Raw genomic sequence first — 19,690 nt, 5'->3', positions numbered from 1 at the left:
GCCGTGTTAGTCTGTATTCGCAAAAAGAAAAGGAGTACTTGTGGCACCTTAGAGACTAACAAATTTATTAGAGCATAAGCTTTCGTGAGCTACAGCTCACTTCATCGGATGCATTTGGTGGAAAAAACAGAGGAGAGATTTATATACACACACACAGAGAACATGAAACAATGGGTTTATCATACACACTGTAGTCTGTTTTTGAAGCTACAGTGTGTATGATAAACCCATTGTTTCATGTTCTCTGTGTGTGTGTATATAAATCTCTCCTCTGTTTTTTCCACCAAATGCATCCGATGAAGTGAGCTGTAGCTCACGAAAGCTTATGCTCTAATAAATTTGTTAGTCTCTAAGGTGCCACAAGTACTGTAAGGAGAGTGATCAGGTAAGGTGAACTATTACCAGCAGGAGAGCGGGGGGGGGGGAGGGGGGAAACCTTTTATGGTGATAATCAAGGTGGGCCATTTCCAGCAGTTGATAAGAACGTCTGAGGAACAGTGGGCGGTGGGAGGCGGAATAAACAAGAGGAAATACTTTTACTTTGTGTAATGACCCATCCACTCCCAGTCTCTATTCAAGCCTAAGTTAATTGTATCCAGTTTGCAATTCAGCAGTCTCTTGCTGGAGTTTGTTTTTGAAGTTTTTTTGTTGAAGGATAACCACTCTCAGGTCTGTAATCGAGTGACCAAAGAGATTGAAGTGTTCTCCGACTGGTTTTTTAATGTTATAATTGTTGACATCTGATTTGTGTCCATTTATTCTTTTACGCAGAGACTGTTCAGTTTGACCAATGTACATGGCAGAGGGGCATTGCTGGCACATGATGGCATATATCACATTGGTAGATGCGCAGGTGAATGAGCCTCTGATAGCGTGGCTGATGTGATTAGGCCCTGTGATGGTGTCCCCTGAATAGATATGTGGACACAGTTGGCAACGGGCTTTGTTGCCAGGATAGGTTCCTGGGTTAGTGGTTCTGTTGTGTGGTGTGTGGTTGCTGGTGAGTATTTGCTTCAGGTTGCGGGACTGTCTGTAAGCAAGGACTGGCCTGTCTCCCAAGATCTGTGAGAGTCATCCTTCAGAATAGATTATAGATCCTTGATGATGCATTGGAGAGGTTTTAGTTGGGGGCTGAAGGTGGTGGCTAGTGGCATTCTGTTATTTTCTTTGTTGGGCCTGTCCTGTAGTAGGTGACTTCTGGGTACTCTTCTGGCTCTGTCAATCTGTTTCTTCACTTCAGCAGGTGGGTATTGTAGTTGTAAGAATGCATGATAGAGATCTTTTAGGTGTTTGTCTCTGTCTGCGGGGTTGGAGCAAATGTGGTTGTATCGTAGAGCTTGGCTGTAGACAATGGATCATGTGGTGTGGTCTGGATGAAAGCATGTAGATAGGCATAGTGGTCAATAGGTTTCCTGTATAGGGTGATGTTTATGTGACCATCGCTTACTAGCACCATAGTGTCCAGGAAGTGGATCTATTGTCTGTCTTGTCTATTCAGATTGGGGCAAAGACTGTATCTTTCTCTTACTCTATGTACAGCACCTACCACAATGGGACCCTGATATTAACTGGGGCCGCTTGGTGCTGCTGTAATTTAGATAATAACAATGTTTCCCTGCACTTTGCATTATACAAAGGGTTAACACAAGGACTGGACACTACTTAAACCTTCAAGATACCACTTATGTTGAATATAAGTGGTGTATAGGTTTGTGCTTGATGATTACCTTGTCACTTGATGATTACCTGTTCTGTTCATTCCCTCTGAAGCACCTGGCATTGATCACTGTTGGAAGATGGGCAAGATGGACCATTGGTCTGACCCAGTATAACTGTTCTTATGTTCTTATGTGCTGACTCTCTGCACAGGTGTGAATTCACCCAAGGGGGTGGAAATGCTGTGGGTGAATATCTGCCTCTATTGAAAGCAAAGGCAAAACTGCCACTGATTTCAATGGGGCTGTGTTTTCACCCGAGGATTCTGGTTGCCCTCTGCACAGGAGTGCACATGGGGCAAAGAGTTGTGTGCTCTCACAGATGTTCAACCCCACTCCTGGCCTAGGATATGTAAGTGTGAGCTAGCATTGGAACCATTTATCTGTACTTCATCTTCCTTCTGAACTTTGGAGATTTGGATAAAATGGAACCTGGCTCTCACTTACCTCTGCATTTGGATTTTGTTTTACTAAACAACACTTTGAGTGGGGAGGTTTTGCAAAACTGAAGCCACCTCTTGGTTTTGCCAGGCTCTCTGGTTTGTGCTGTTTCCAAAGTCCTTTTTTAAAATGTCTAAAGTTCAACTTGATTTTAAAACAAACAACTAGATTACAGTATTAATTAACTAAACCTACAGAATGATTTCAGCAACACACTGATTGGCCTTTCACTATTTGGGATGAACTGGCTTGACAAAAACTATTATTTTGTGACTGTAAATACAGTTGAAACTTAAGCCTATTTAAATATTTTGGAATGGTTATGACGTAGACAAAATGCAATGCAAGGTTTGTGCTGATTTTGATTTAGATTGGATCCGCTAGACTGAGCTATGATGAAGTCTATGGTAATTGTGTCTGAATTGTGCCTAAAAATGGATTGTTTTCATAATTTTGCTTAGTACTGTGCACAAAGGAAAAAATGTAACCCTGTTCAAAAGGCCAAGATAAGGCCTATGCATCATGGACTTCCATTTAAACCCTCAGAACAGGGCTTAAGGGAGAATTAATCAAAGAAATTAATGGAAGGCCAAATGATGTTTGCTTACCCTTAACTAGACCGGGGGATGGATTCCCATGCTGCTACAGACGAGGGACCGAGTGGCTAGGCAGCAGTTCTGCAGAAAAGGACCTAGGGGTTACAGTGGAGGAGAAGCTGGATATGAGTCAACAGTGTGCCCTTGTTGCCAAGACGGTTAATGGCATTTTGGGCTATATAAGTAGGAGCATTGCCAGCAGATCGAGGGACGTGATCATTCCCCTCTCTTCAGCACTGGTGAGGCCTCATCTGGAATACTGTGTCAAGTTTTGGGCCCCACACTACAAGAAGGATGTGGAAAAATTGGAAAGAGTCCAATGGAGGGCAGCAAAAATGATTAGGGGGCTGGAGCACATGACTTATGAGAAGAGACTGAGGGAACTGGGATGGTTTAGTCTGCAGAAGAGAAAAATGAGGGGGGATTTGATAGCTGCTTTCAACTACTTAAAGGAGGGTTTCGAAAGAGGATGGATCTAGACTGTTCTCAGTGGTACCAGATGATAGAACAAGGAGTAATGGTCTCAAGTTGCAATGGGGGAGGTTTAGGTTGGATATTAGGAAAAAAAATTTTCACTAGGAGGGTGGTGAAGCATTGGGATGGGTTACCTAGGTGGAATCTCCTTCTTTAGAGGTTTTTAAGGTCAGGCTTGACCAAGCCCTGGCTGGGCTCTACTGATGTCAGTGGGCTCTACTGACTTCCGGGATGACTTTGGACTGGGATCCAAAGGAATAGTAAGTACCTATTGTTTATCCAGAAAGGTAACAAAATTGAACAGAGTTTGAGTGACCGTCCCTATGTTTCATGATTTAGGAAAAACATAAACGTAGGCTCAGAATCACCTTTTGTTTTTGCATCATGAGGCCATTCAGCCCATCATACTGAATAAGCTGATCTATTCTGCTATCACTATGCATGTGCATATTTTCCATTAAAAAAGCAGAGCTGTTTCATTGTAAACATAGGCTGACAGAAGCAGGGCAAATTCTCACCCACGGAAACACCTGACCTCAGTGTGAATGCACACTAGACATTTTAGGGCCTGTTCCTGCTCCCACTGAAGTCAGTGGTGAAACTTCCATCAACTTTAATGGTACAAGATTGAGCCCAGAGTTAATTCTGAAAATGGTGAACTATATTTCATTATGCAAAATAAATTATATTTTGCTGGATTTAAAACTGCATGTGGCTGTTACTGTGTGCGGGATTAATGCACAGATTATAACTACACTGCAAGGACAATTTACAGTTAAAGATCGTACATATGCATATATACATATAATATATGTGTGTCCACACACAAACCTAGTCTGCTAAGAATATAACAGTTCTACTGCACCTCTTGGAACTTCACACAAATAGGAGGAGTAGAAAGCCCTCCTGTTCAAAAAGCAGTTCAGCTAAAGAAGTATCCTATAAATATAGGGGTGAGATATTTAATGGATAACGGAGTAAATTATGAACCATCTTCAGTATTAACAACTCTGTCAAGTTTCAAGTTGGTATGAATTTCTGTATGTGTGTACTCTGTAATAATATTAAATTATTTCTGTTTTATATGTAGATACAAGTGCACACACACATCTGGATACTACAATGAATATAGTGCAGCATAAATGCCTAAAGTTAAGATATAGGCTCAACTCGCAACCCTGGTATACAGATTTGGAATTTCAAACATACCAAAGTTGGTTATGTTTGGATCTAGCCCATTACAAAGATAGGGGCTGGGAGCAATGTGCCAGTGGATGGATACATGGATAGATAGATTCAACAGAATCCTCATTCATTACATTAAATAAAAAGTGACTTGAAATCTGAGAAAGCTTTTGCTGAGTATATGGTTTTGAAGTTTGGAATTCCTCCTTCTTTTCCTTCTATTAGCCGAATGCTTCTAATAAATTAACAAATATAGGGCTGCCTTAATGCCAAACAAACCCTTAATTTTGAATTTAAATTCTTTTGTACATTTAGTTTGCTGCCTATCAGGCTAGTTGTGGTCAGAAAGTACTTTAGCTCATACCACGGTATGCTTTCCCCCAGGATATTTAAGGTCTTTGATTATTTTCAAATCTTTCATGAGTAGATATATCAAACATTTATATTTAGTGTCCAGTAAGAGGGTGGGATTGGAGGGAAGAGTGATATAGTATCCTGTCTTCAAGTCTTTGAGGATTTGTCTGTAGAGTTTGTGGATTCATTGGTTTGGAATTTTTGCAAGCTGCATGGTGATGAAATGAGAAATGGTTCTTCATGTTGTAGTTCATTTTCAGTCTAAATGTTAGCTTGCTGATCTTTTTATTTTTTTTTTTTCTTAAACCAAAGCCCATGCTAGGAACATCTTTTTGACTCAGGTTGGCAGGCTTATATATATATATATAATATATTTATACATATACATTTATATATATGTATGTATATAAATATGTATATATTTTCCCCAGAACACTTTGGAATTATTATTTTTAAAACAGTTTTTATGTATTTTTCTGGTAGTGCTGCAATGGACTTATGTTCTGATTGTGTTGCAGCTTGTTCTATCATTTACACTTGAGCAAAGCAGCTGTGAATTGGCACCCTTCTGACTAGTTAGTAGTCTATCTCCCTTTTGTATTTGCAGAGGTGTAATTGATGACACGTGTGACAAAGCAGTGGAAAATCAGGCCTGCTTCTATGCACATGTACAGTACAACGTCTGGATCCCATAAACTTCTCACTCAGATAAGGAATCTTGACTTCACTAGTCCAGTTGAAGTAAAGGGGTGAATTAAATACTGGTACCTTTGAAGTCAATGGGAATTTTGCCATTGATTTAAACAAGGCCAAGATTTTACTCAAGGAGACTATTCCCAGAAGTAAGAATTACTCATGTGAGTTAGGGATAGCTGGATTGATTTGTGAATGTACCTTTAGGTTTCCCCTCGGTACCATGGAAATGTCACAAGAAGCGAAATAAATGCTACTGATTCTTTTGCATCTTTTTTTATTATTCGTGTAACACAAAAACAATATTTTTTACATTTATTGTGTGATTTATGTTTTCATAATGCACAACAGGTGCTTTGACATGCTGCAGAAGAGAATTTGTTGGACACGGTAAAAGTGATAGGAAAAATGTTCTCTCTATTTAAATGTCATAATTATTTTCTTTTTCATGTGAAAATTCTAGTATCAGACACTAATGTTACCTTTCCCCCCCAACTATTTTGTATAAAGCTAATAGTTTTGGAATAGATGCAGATTTTTTCATGCAATGCTATGGTTCTGGTTTATAGAAAAATGGATCAATTACTAAGGCAGGCTTCAAAGAGGGAGACTGCCCTAAATTATAAATGGCTCAGTCCCTTAATTCTGTCATAATCCTATTTGATATATAGTTCTCAATGCTGCTGAATCCTTTTAGGGCTCTTTGATCAAGTGAGCACTTCCAAATGTGATACCTCCTGTCATCTAACCCCCTAAATATAACACAACTTGCTATTTAATTTCTGGAAAAATCTGTTTCCTCCCCCCAACTCCTTTTTAGTGGAGAAAACAAAAAGCCTGTGTTTCATATCAGCTGATTTAAGGGAAGATGGGAAAGTCCAGGTGGGGGCAGCAGTTCTTTTAACAATGAATTATTCCCTTACTGGGAATGGAAGTTTTGCAAATGACTTCAGTGGGACCAGAATCAAGCCGCACCATCTATACATCATCCATCTTGGCGTTGATCTACGTCCCTCACTCAGGCATTGTCTTCAGTGAGAATATTGGATGTTGAAGGATTGCAGGAGCAGGCCCATATGTCACAATTTTCAAGAGTGACTTGGGGGGCCCAACTTGAAATGCCTAAATGAGGCCTGATTTGCAGAAAGTGCTGAACACTCACCCTCTGAAAACCAGGGCTCTCTCTAAGGTGTCTCAGGTGTGGCATCCATAAATGAAGGCACCCCAAAGTGTAAGCCACTCTTGACTATCATGATGGAGTGTATTAGCATATTGTTATCAGAGTCCTTGCTCTAATAACTCTCAGGATTTGCTGTGTGTGTTTGCTGGTTTCCCTGGTTTTCCTCTGTGCTCTTGAAAAGTTAACCCAAGAACGATATCAAATTGTGTATTGGTTAAGCCAGGGTTAATTTTCACTACAGATGGAACACGGAGAATAAACTCCTGCTTTCCTACTGGTTACTGAAACCAGCTTTAATTGTTAGGCCAAGCCCAGCACTATAAGAACAAGGTATCCATGAGAATGGGCAGTTCCGTGTTTAGCATCTCAAAAGGTCTCTGATTTCATTCTTCTTCAAATATTGCCATGGCTTGTAGTAGCAACAGCGAAGCTTGGGGTGGGTATTTCCTGAGCCTGATTTCACACATCCTTACTTGTGTCACTGGACCCTACTTACATGAGAAGCCTCATTGACTTCATTGGACCACTCGTATCAGTAAGGGTTTTCAGGAGGAAGCCTTTAATGTCCAACTTGATTAAAGGGACCTGGCTTCAGCTCAGGGTCTCAACTTCTCCAGTGGGAAATTCATAGTTAAGTACTGTAGATTAGTGGTTCGCAGTTTCCTGACTCTGGACCTGGTATCTTCATGTGTTTTCAGAGAACAGTCAAAATTGACTAACTGTAACCATAGATTTCAGAGAAGCAGCCGTGTTAGTCTGTATTCGCAAAAAGAAAAGGAGTACTTGTGGCACCTTAGAGACTAACAAATTTATTAGAGCATAAGCTTTCGTGAGCTACAGCTCACTTCATCGGATGCATTCTCTAAGGTGCCACAAGTACTCCTTTTCTTTTTGTAACCATAGAGAAAAACTAGTCAGCCTCAATTCACCAATGGCCAGCTCAGCTGCTTCTTCCTCATTCATCCCTTATCCCTGGAGGGGAAAAGGTTTCTGGGAACACCCAGGAGGTAAACCTTACAGACTTTCCATTCTGTTGACTCCTGTTCACTTCCTCATGGGGAAGGGTTTCTAACTTTGCGTTCTGGGGAAGAAGGCTGGTCTGGAAACCACACGGAGTTCTAGGTCCCAGGGGTTATTCAGGCTGCAGCGATAGGGGTGGTATCATAAAGAGGCTAGTTCTTCTTGACCACTTCTGCAGGGGAGCTCAGGAACAATGTTACCCATGGCTGTCCCTCACACATCTCTGCCCACTGTGAAAGTTCAGTGGGAGAGTTAATGCTGCCCAAATGCAGATTTCCCCTCAGAAACTCTTTACGCTTAGATGGGAGCACATCATATATGGTGTTTTTGTTCCTTGGGTTCCACTCTGTCCAATCGCAGACCTTCTGGGTCCCCAGCTGAGGAATCACAACCACTTGTGATGATTTTAGAGGAGCTTCTGTGGGCTTGAGAGAGAGAAAGAGAGAGAGAATGCTGCAGAGAAGAGGGCACCCTCCTTCCACACACTGCTGCCCATCTCCACAGCTGCTAGCTCCCCTCCACGAGTGCAAGTAGAAGACAGCATTCTATCCCTAGTCACAGCCTGCTGGGACTGCTGAGACATGATTCAGCTTCTGCCTCAGATGGAAACCTGAGCATTGTGAACTCCTGAACTGCCATCTGCTCAGTCGATACAGTATGTTGATCAATGCACTGTACAGTCCAAAGCATTTTCTGGAGTCCTGCCAGCTCTGATGAAATCTTAGTAGCCATATATTTTGAAAACCTGTGGCTCTGTGGGCCAAAAGCATTCTGAGATCCCATCTGGTAATCCAAGAGCAGCATCACCGTTTTCATGGTCAGGGGCTCCATTTGTTTATGAGAATGCGGTGCTGGATCTTTCCAGGTTCCTTACAAAGATAACTGATAAATTAACCAATTAAATTGAGATCTGAATTAAATCCAAAGCTCCATCACTGAATTCCTATTCCATCATAAATAACAAGCACAGCACAAATCAAAGCTACCAAAAATAAATACATAAAGCAATCAAGCAGAATGTTTTGTTTTGCTTTAAATAAAACCCATTTTGGAGGAAAAATTAGTTGTGAACTATACTGTGATCCTACCAACGCTTATTACTGTCCACTACCATGAGCAGACAAGGCCTAGCACCCTAAGAGAATGAGGTTATGCCATTAATCCTAGTGGTTAGGTTGTGACACCCTTACACTAAGTAGTACCTTGCTTCACAAGTAGTCCCACTGACTTCCATATCTTCTGGTGTAAGGTACTATTCAGTGTGAGTAAGTGTATCACTATTTGGCCTGGGTGGGAGAGGGATTGGGCTTTATGGGCAAGATCCTGGCTTGCCCTATATGCCAAGTAGCAGATTAGGAAAACTGAAGGCACTCCCTGACTCCCAAGTGCTGAATACCCACTCGGCAATTCACAGCACTGGGGGTAAGACAGCCTCTCCTGGGCTGCTATTTCTCTACCCACAAAGGTGGGTTGGGATTAGGCCTGACTCCCAGTGCTCTGGCGAGCTAGCACATCTGAGAGAGCATGGTGGGGGATGTAATCTGATCCTGGTATGTACCCTGAGCCCTGGAACAAGGAGTGGGGGGGGAACCAAGGAAGAAACTGTGTCACAAATTCATTCCCAGGTCTGCTCCCGGGGCAAGATAGCAATGTGCTGCATCTTGCGATAAGTGGAGAGTAAACTCCCAAACTAGCCCGAAGTGTGTAGTGCTTACTGCTGTGAGTGATCCCTTCCACTTCAGCGCTACTCCTGATAGTAGGCATGACACTATGTTGCAAGTGTCTGCAAGATCAGGCCCCATAGTTTGTGCAGGTGGGAGGGAGTCAGGATTACTCCTCAGAGGAGCTCAGAACCTGCAGCCATCCTAGCCGAGGCACTCACCAGCCTTCTATAATATACCCACTCAAGCCGTTTATTCTCTTTTCTGATCAAAGAATGAAATGGCTTAAGCTGGATAAAGTCTGTACTGGTGACAGACTTCACTGCTAGGGCCAGCCTCTTCATTTCCTTCATTTAGCAGTGGCTTTTAGGGAATTTGATTTAATTCTTTAGGTCTTGAACATAAGCCAAACATTCTTATGATTAATCATTCATTTTTGTTTTAATTGTGAAGTTTGGCAGCTTTAAAAAATAATACTGTATGTACAGTGTGTTTCATAAAATGGTCTATTAAAAGTATTGTTCTATATTGCTTTCACATTTTCTTTCATAGGATTTTAATGCAAGATTGTTAAAAATACCACCACTAAGAATAGTTGGCATGTTACATCTGAAGGAGAAATTCTATTTCGACAAAATATATAACCTTTAATGCCCCAGGACACATCTGATTTCCACTCACCTCTGTTGTAACTTTTCCTGTGTCACGAGACTATTGATAATATATGTATCTTCTTAGTATACTGATTGGTACATTCTCCTATAGGTAGATCTGGTTTGCAAGCACTTAAAGTTTCTTTACACATCTCCAATTCCCCAAGGGATCAATGTCTTGATGGATCACATTCAAACACATTCAACATCTCACTGAGAGAGTGTGAAAAGGACAACTGAATCACTTTCATTCTATCCATATCCATTTCCTATTGCATTCCCAGTTCTACAAGTATTGGCATGCCCAAAGGGAACAGTGCTTATCAAGGTCACAGGAGCTGGGAAACAGCTACTATCAAGGTTCAGAAACTTTTGGAATTAGCACACCAAAGGTGTGATTTCTTCCCCTGTCCAAGGGGGTTTTAGTGGGATTTTTGGTGGTGGTGGTTGTGTGTGTGTGTTTTCATTTTTTTTTTGGCTTTTTTACTTAAAGTTACCTAGTTCTTCACTTATTTGCTCATTTTTAAAAGATCATGACCGTGTCTTAATTTCACAAGGTAAGAGTAGTTTTTTAAGGTTTCTTGAGTCTGCTGCTTTTGGGATGAAGGAGAATATTGGATTCTAATTGGCAAAGGACAGTCAAATTGACAAAGTGGGATAAATAAAGTGGTGTTGGTTACTAGGGATGAATTCCTAGCTCCATTGAAATCAATGACAAAACTCCATTGACTTTAATGGGGCCAAGATTTCACCCTAGGAATATAAATGCAGTGGGCTTGAATCAGCATTGTTCATCACCTGGTGTAACCATTACATAAGTGCAAAATGAGTATAAAACATTGCAAGCCAGAATGGTAGCATTTCATACCAACTTCAAATTGGTGTAAATGACCCTGCAGGTGCAAAGCACTGATGAAGCAGCCTTGGTATGTTCATAAAGAACATACCCACTTAGGTAATACAAAAATAGAAGGATTATGAATTTGTATAAACAAGTGACTTCATACATTCTGGAGTGTCTAGGTAGGATAAATTAAAGAATCTCACTGGAGCTGCTCAGGAACTTTCTGTCAAAATGTTCTTTATGGAAAATGGGGTTTCCACAAATATGAAATTTCCTGAAGGCAAATTTTGATTCTGCCACTTTTTTCTATTTTCTGTTGGGAAAAGGAAATATTTAGTTGTTCAAAATAAAAACATTTTTGTTTTGGGTCAGTTTAACATGAATGGTAGAACATTTGATAGTTGAAATTGCTATCAGACAAAAGCCCTGTGGTCCAAAGACTCTTTGAGTCATTTATGTTTATGGGATTTGCTTTTTCAAAATTTGATTTAAGTAACCACTGCAAAGGTCCAGGAATGATGCAGGCTGCTTGAACTAGGACTTTGCACAAGGTGGTCACCACCACTGTTGACGTTCCCGATTTATGCATGGCAAAGCCAAGGATCAGAGATGTTACTGTAATAGGTCATGTAGAGGATATTTGTGGCAGATCTACCTTTAGAACCCAAGATATTGGAAATTGCCATCAGCATGTGATAGACAAGGTAGGTTGGAATCATACAAGCATGTAAGCTATATAATATGTGGTAGGCATCAAGAAGTTAACGGAATTATGACAAACCACATTTTACCACACTATACTTATCATCAAGGACCTCTCTAGACTAGTGGCTAGTGAGCCAGCACTGCAGCAAAAACTTCTCCATCTATTCTTGCATCGAGGTCACTGTTAGCTGTAGCCTCCACCCCTGGACATGAACCAGGGGCAAAATTCTCAAAGGTGAAGTAGCCAGCTAAAGAAAAGGGATTTAACTGCCCTTTGTTTCAGAGTAGCAGCCGTGTTAGTCTGTATTTGCAAAAAGAAAAGGAGTACTTGTGGCACCCTAGAGACTAACAAATTTATTAGAGCATAAGCTTTCGTGAGCTACAGCTCAAAGTGAGCTGTAGCTCACGAAAGCTTATGCTCTAATAAATTTGTTAGTCTCTAAGGTGCCACAAGTACTCCTTTTCTAACTGCCCTTTGTGCTTTGAAAATCAATGTCTAAGTGCCTGCCTGTGGATTCCAGTGCTTAACATTAGGTACCGAAATGTGAACATTTGGAGCAGTTTGCCAGACCACAGTGACATATAGGTGCCTTTCCCAGCCTAAAGCCTTCCCTCTCTCTTCCCACACACTGGTCTCAGAACAAAGATAAGAAAAATATATTCCTTTTTTTAATAAACTGTACCAAACACTATAATTATCTGGCAGAACATAATGAATTGTCTAATCCCAACTCCGTGTGATAGGTCGGGTGAATTCAGTAACGCTTTGTGCAATACTTCATGAATTCAGTAATACTTTGTATCTGTTAAAGCAGGTATGCCACACTTAGTCTGCCATTTACACTGCCTGTAAATCCTTTAATCGCTGCAGAAAGCCACTCATGGAAGGCCAGGCTCTTCTCATCTTCTAACACAAGGCAGGTTGAAATTACACAGGCATCTGTCTGCCAAGACAGCCGTATAAAATATCTCCTGGACAGTCCCCCAAATTGCCTGGTTTCGGCTACTTTACAGACTCGGGGCCTAATCCTATCAAGTGCTGAAGAACCTCAACTCCACTTGATTTCAATAACAGGAGTGAGTGCTCAGCATTTCTGAAAATCTGTCTCTGAAGTGTTGAGCGCCCAGAAACTCTGGCACTCCAGATACCTTTCCTCCCTCCTCCCAGCTGTGCCAAACAGAGCTCTGGCTCAGCTAAGAATTGGGTCCACAAGTAGATACCTGCACACCCACAGTTGTATAAATACCTATCTATGTATCAGAGAGTCAAGGTGAGGTGATATCTTTTATTGGACCAACTTCTGACAGTGGAAGGTACAAGCTTTCAAGCTACACTGAGCTCTTTGGGTCTGGGGAAGGAATTGGATTGTCTGAGCTAAATACAAGTTGAGCCGGATGGATCTATTCTAAAATTATTTAAATATTTGCAATTATACTGCATCTTGAAAAGATTTATAAGTTCATAATTATTTATAAACTTAATACTTATAATGAAATGTTTGCACTTTGATGCCAGTGTCTGTTTTTTTAAGCCTGGATGACCTATATTGCAGAGGTATTATGTATACGAGGTGATGCAGGGATTGGCTTGGGAATTACCCATGTTTAATGAACACTAAAATTAGAATTTGACTGAAATCCACATAAATGGCTCAACAGCAAGCTCTAGCTGCCACTGGGGAGCTGTGGGCAGCTCAAATTTACCCACAGGCATTTTTGAAAAACATTTTTTTTTCTTTTTGAATCAGCATAGTTTGCTTTTTCAAGCAGAGAGTGCTGCTTACTCTTTAAACTCACTCCTCTTTGCCTGTCCCCATTTTGGTGTTGAAAGGCCCTCTCTGCAGAGGTTGACATTATATAAGTATACAGTGCGTGCAGGATATGACACATTGTGGACTGAGATGCCTTGCACAGAATGCACCATGAAAAGTCCATGGCATTCTCTACTACGTATTTTGCTGGTGGAGTTCCTGGTATTCGAAACACCTTCTGATGTCTTTTCAGTGTGCATGGATGGGAAAAGATATTCCTAAAAGTTAACACACAACACCTTCTACTCCCAAGCCCCGGTAAAAATATGAGTCTAGTGCATGTTGAAAGTAAAACATGATCACTCTTGATCCCCCAAGAAATTAGAATCAGCAAAATCATCATTTCTCTTTTAGTAGGATCACATAAGCACAGTGGTTTTGTGCTCCCTCTGCTGGCTGTGTAGCAGCAGTTAACCAGCAGAACAGAGCTGTGTTGTGTTAACATCAACAGCAGCAGCATGTGTGGGATGTATGTGCAAAGAGCCAGTTGGAAGTGATTAGAGCTGCATGCTTTGTTTTTTTCACAGCCCAGTTTATTTAATTGTGCTACTATCTGGTGAAAAGGTATTGCAATTCTAGAGTTATCCTAATGACAGAAATGAGTGCAAAAATTCATCATGTCAGAATAGTTTAAGAATAAAACTACTAACTTAAGAAACTAATGTTCATCCAGAGAAAACCTACAGGAGAATTAATACTCAGAGTCATAAAGAAAATTCATTGTTCCCTTCATGGATGTGTATTATTCCCAATAACATTTGTGGGAGTTATGTTTGCCTTAAGAGGGAAATATTCCTCTGGTATGAGTGGTGTAGCAAGGAGTAATACTGATTTTTGAGCTCCTCTTTTATTAGTGATGTTTGGGACATGGCATTGTAGAATTTGATTAAAAATGAATTTTACAGATCTATGTTCCCAAGCAGGAGATAGAGCCCAGTCTTTTGAAATGTATTTGCACATCAAGCCTTTATTTATGTATTAATTTATTTAGGTTGTCTTGCATAATAGCTGCAGGATGTTGACTTGCCTGGAAACAGACAAGGCTTTTTATTTCTTTTGACCACTTCTGTAAAGCTTAATGCTGAATTTACATAATCAATGAGCTAACCCTGTCACCCCAAACGTGGAGTCTTTAAAGAGAATAGTTCTATGCAAATTAGATATTGATGGTGTAATGATTAATTGGCCCCAACCCTTCATTAATATGCAGTTGTAGAATAACATGCATTTGTAATTATTTTGTTTAGTTGTTCAAACAAGTGGTGGGCAACTATTTGCTTACAGAAATTGAAGTGATAAAAGGGGGCCGTCAACTAGTTTGATTTTCTGATACAGTGCTAGGTTCCTTAGACTATATATTGGATTATAGGGGTCATTATTCCCAACCAGTGTAAATCAGTCCAACTCCATCAAAATCACTAGAGCCAGGTGGATTTACACCAGTTGAGGATCTGGCCCAAGGGTTTCTGGGGTCCAGGTTTCTTTGCATTATTGGTATTCTCCATCCCGATGTCATGCTGATGAGTGATATTATTTGCTACTTGCTGTTTATTCTCTTTGTGACATTTAAAAAAGATATTTCCAGGGGGAATGAAATTTTCTCAAAGATACATTAGGGAGAATTCTGGCTGGAAGGTTGAATCTGTTACAAGCCAACAAGCAAGTGTATGGAACACTTTATGCTGCCTTGCTCTCTCCAGCTTCCTAAATGCCTGCTCTGTACTAGTTTTTCAGTCCCTACAGCTGTAGAGTGCCTTTTGCTCAAGTGGCAAAGGCCTGTGGATGTGGAGTAGGATCATAAAGGTTGTGATCCCATCTTTCCATATTAGCGCATAGATTTAATAATTTTATTAAGATAATGTTGAAGTAAAAAGAAAACAGTACAGAGTTTAGGCATAGAAGTTTCTGGTTATCGGGGAATAAGGTACAGATTATCAAGGGGTGCGAAGTTCAGTTTAGGAGCGGGTGGCGTAAGGAATACATAATCTGCAATCTCCCTGATTGGGGGTAAAAGTTTAACGGGTCAAAGTACAGACATTGAGATATGAGGGTATGTTGTCCATATAATGGCTATGTTCAGGTGTGGAGTATAATAAGCGGATACGATGATGAGGATGGATCTACTCTCATTTGGTGGGATTTAATGTTCAGTGAGTTTATGGTTCCAGTTCATATGGTCCAATGAAAAAAAAAAGTCTCTCAGTCCCTTTCCCATGGTTGATGCACAATGTTGTACGGGCTCACACCTCCTGGTACTGTCGGTGGCCGGTGATGCGTTCGATGTAGATGTCCCTGGACCATCGGATTTTGTCCGAGACCATGAGGCGCCGCATGAGCCGTGCGTACCGTCGACCGATCCCGCAGGTCCTCAGCACATGCTCATTGCAGGGGTCCCAAGCGCCCAGGGCTCCTACAATCAGGGCATCCATCTGCACCTCGTAGCCCTTCGCTCTCAGGGTGTCGGCCAGGGGGCGTATTTTTCCAGCTTAACACATTGTCTTATGGAGTGAGTCTAAAGTTGCAAGTTTCCTTTCACATGAACTTGGGTTGCAAACATTGGAGTGTTGAAACCTCTGCAGTTTTAGCTTGAACTCCGAGGTGAAGGGGAATGCAGATCAGGGGGCTCCAAAAAAGGGAGGGGGGAATCTTAGCAAGCTGAGTCTCAGCAAGCTACACATTTGAAATGCATCTGAACAAAGAGAGAATTTGATGAGATTCATTCCCCAGCTTTTCAGATTAAATGAGGAACATCTGAGGATAGGGCAAGCAAAATTGTGTGTTTAAATCCTGAAGCATTTGAGAGTTATGGCACTATCGGTTCAGTAAAACAAATAAGTGCTTCTGGGCTGCAGAAGTTTGTAAGTGTTGGATATAGAGGCTTGAACCAAGAGAAGAGCTGAGACTTAGGTGGAAAGGCAGCACAAAAAGGGTGGCAGGGCCAAGGAGGATTATAATTAGCAGCCATGTTAGTATTTTGCACTTGTGTGAGCCAAGTTGTCTGCTGAAGTCAATGGCACTGCGTCAATTTACATTTGCAAAGAATTTGGCCTGTTTTTTTTTATTTTGGACTGTGTAGGTTGGACTGTTGTGCAGGATGAGACCAGATTAAGATTGTACTGTTACCCAAAGGAAAATAAACTGATGGTTCTCTCCTCATCATAGCTCTGCTGAGTGGGGTAAAGCATGGAGGAAGCTCCCTGTTTCTCATTGTAGTTCTTTTTGCTCTTGGATTTCCAGTTTTTATCATTTGCAAAGCCAGGGAGACGTGTTTCTGATTTGTCCAACAAGAAGAGACCCCAATGTATCATGCTCTTGATGAGAGCCTCCATGTGACCAGAATCCCATGGGAGCCAGCTGAGGTTGCTCAATTAGGGTGAACTGCAAAGAATGGGGCAGGCAATCCCCAAAAAGTGGGTGGATATTCCAATACTTAGATTTGCCAAGCCAGCATAACAGTTTATTTATTACCTCATTGGTTATTCAGAAGTCAAGAACACAGTTCCCTTAAAATAACCCAGCCTCAGGTGTTCACCTAGACACCCACATCAGATATGATGAGGATTAATGAAAATCTTATTCATCATATAAAAAAGTTCTACCAATCCCAAAGGATTGGACACATTACCTCCAAGGTTAATGAATATTCCAGATCTTACCCAAATGCATGCCTACAGCCAATTCTTATTAATGAAACTAAAATTTATTAAAAAAGAAAAGCGAGAGAGAGAGAGAGAGAGAGAGTATTGCTAAAAGATCAATATACATACAGACATGAGTTCAGTTCTTGAGGTTCAGATTCATAGCAGAGATGATGAGCTTTGTAGTTGTAAAGGGGTCTTTTAGAATTTAGTCTGTAGGTTATAGTCCAATGCCCAATATTCTATTCAGGGTGTTCCATCTTAGGACTGGGATCTCAATCTTGTGACTCCAACTTCCCCTAATGAAGCTTCAGCAGATCTGTGATGATAGGATCAGGACCCAAGGGTCTTTTATACAGTGTTCTAGAATCCACTTGACCTTACAGTCCTGGATAAACAATAGGCTTTTGATGTAACCTTCTATTTCCTAAACATCACCAGTAATTAGTTACACAAATTAACATAGGGCAATTTATCCATTAGGCAGTCAATCACAAACTTCAAAGAGACATATAGATAATGACATTATTTCACCCAAGATTCCTCTAAATGGTAATATTCCCTTTTGAGCTCTGAATTAATAGTTATAGTGACAGACAGGAACTGTCCGTTTATATGGCTAGCATCTAAGATACACACAATTAATATCACCTCTAATTCTCTAACAATACAGGTTTGCACTTCAAAGTTCTAGCCTATCTAGCATTGAATGACCCTAATTACCATTCACATACACATTTGTTGCAATTATATAACAGTTGTAGCAATAATGCTGTGCATGATTATATTTTAATTAGATAACATCACACTCCATCAGTCTGAACACTGGTTCAGTTACTTATGTGGGGTAATTGGTACATTGATCTCTGCTTATGCATTTCCTTCTTTCAATAAAATTGGAAGAGTATAGCTCTGTTACAATATTAATCCTTGGGAATGGTTGATTGGAGCCCCGCAGACAGTTTAGAATTGGCTTCTCTGCTTGCCCTGGCTGATTCTCAGTTGTTTTCCCTCTCGTGGGATTAAAAAACAAAAAAGATTCTGATGACTTCCTTGAGTTCTCAAGTCAGCTAAAGGAAATTGATTGGAGCCACCATCTCCACTTAGATTTACCTCTCTTGTCACTTCAAAATCCTGTTTTCATTCTCCTTCTCTCTTTCTGTTTGTGTTCTGGAAGGAGAATAATTCCAGCGCTCCCTTGTTCATATTATGCACTGAAAAACTTCCCTAAAGCAGCCATAGGATTTTTGTTTTAAAAAATTGAACATTCGAGAGCATTATTTTCCCTTGTTTTTGTGCCTTCTTTCGTAGTTCTTCAGCCACCATGTGGCACCTTAGAAGGCCTGATGCATAATCAGATTGCTTTAAAGTGACCTTCATTGACAGCTGTTTGAGCTGTGCTTTTGCACTATGGCAATGCGCTCTCTCCACTCACCAGCTGTGTTAGGAAATTGAGTGCATCATCTCCATTGGAGAAGATACTGCTAGCTACTTTGGGATGTTCTCTATCTCAGTCCCCCGACACCCATGAAAGGATAATAGGTTGCTATTTGACTTGTCAGGCAGATCACACACTAGAATTCTCCAAAGTGCCTGGGTCCATTTAATAGGGGCATTTCCCTGAAGTGTCTTTCCTGTACCCAACCCAACCCAGTACTCTATTGTACCCAACCAATTGAGGGGGACGTAACCATCTACTGAAAGGTTTCCTGAAAGGTATGCACCAGAGATGGGACTGACCAGCAAAATTATTATCTGGATCCTGACAATCCTGAGTTCGTGGGTGTTCAGATCCTGGATGAAATTATGGTCCCTATGAAGTCAGGCGAAATTTTGCCATTGACCTTAGTGGGGTCAGGATTTCATTCCTGGGTTTGGTTCAAGGCTCATCTTTCTTTGTAAACATTAAAGAAGGTGACAAATAATTCAGGATGGTCCAGCTAGGAATAATGGACTAAGAAGGAGCAAAGGAAAGTGTAGACTGCATATCAAGAAGATTTCCTAACAGTGAGGACTTGCAGGTAATTAGATTCCTTAGTGGCATGTCTGGCATAAAACCATAGCATAGAATACAGGGTAAAATATAAATGCTGGGGAAGGGGTGACATCAGATGACATCAGGGAGGTTGTAATCCTAGTTGGATCGCAAGTGGGAGTGGCTAGATTATTATAGCTTTCTAGTGGCAGATATGTAGAAGGACATCAGCCCACACAACAGCAAAAAATGGGACTAACTAGAGATGTTTGTTCTCCCCTCAGTTCAGCAAATGAGAATTTGAAGTTGGGAGTACAGTATATGCACCCGGGTAGAGCATGGCTTAGTGATAATGTGTTGTTGAGGTCATGGGTGCTTCTTCTGGTGCCCTCAGTAGTGCCTCCAATGAGAGCAGCTGGCTGTAACCTGTTGTATCCCTAAAGTGCTGATCCATATTCATATTCATCTTGCTCTTGGTCAGTTGAGCAACATGCAAGGTGGAGTAGCAGACCATGCACACCTCCTTTAATAGGGTATGTTGCAATATGTGTGTGTTACACTGAAGTGATGGTAGCTGGTTGGTATTGGAATGTTAAATGGAATGTGTTCTCCTTATGGGTTGTTTTACTTTTCAAGGTCAAAGTTGACCTACACAATTCCCCCAAAACAGCTCTCACTGCAGAATTGCTGATGAGAAGTAAATATATTAAAATACTGATTTTAAAAAATAAATAAACCTCACATC

The 19,690-nt window shown here is 40.9% G+C and overlaps 2 long non-coding RNA genes across 2 annotated transcripts in view; both read left to right on the top strand.

Annotated features, from left to right (window-relative positions):
• LOC122456343 overlaps window positions 1–19,690 on the top strand; it is a 220,883-nt gene that overhangs the window by 133,767 nt on the left and 67,426 nt on the right. The gene's annotated exons all lie outside the window — the stretch shown is intronic.
• Window positions 1,276–16,695, top strand: LOC122456347. Its single transcript, XR_006275218.1, has 3 exons — window positions 1,276–1,479; window positions 16,409–16,419; window positions 16,683–16,695. It is a non-coding gene; the product is annotated as an uncharacterized LOC122456347 (long non-coding RNA).

This window comes from Dermochelys coriacea, chromosome 12 (assembly GCF_009764565.3).
Source record: "Dermochelys coriacea isolate rDerCor1 chromosome 12, rDerCor1.pri.v4, whole genome shotgun sequence".
NCBI classification, from domain to species: domain Eukaryota; kingdom Metazoa; phylum Chordata; order Testudines; family Dermochelyidae; genus Dermochelys; species Dermochelys coriacea.
This window is presented reverse-complemented; position numbering and strand designations above follow the sequence as displayed.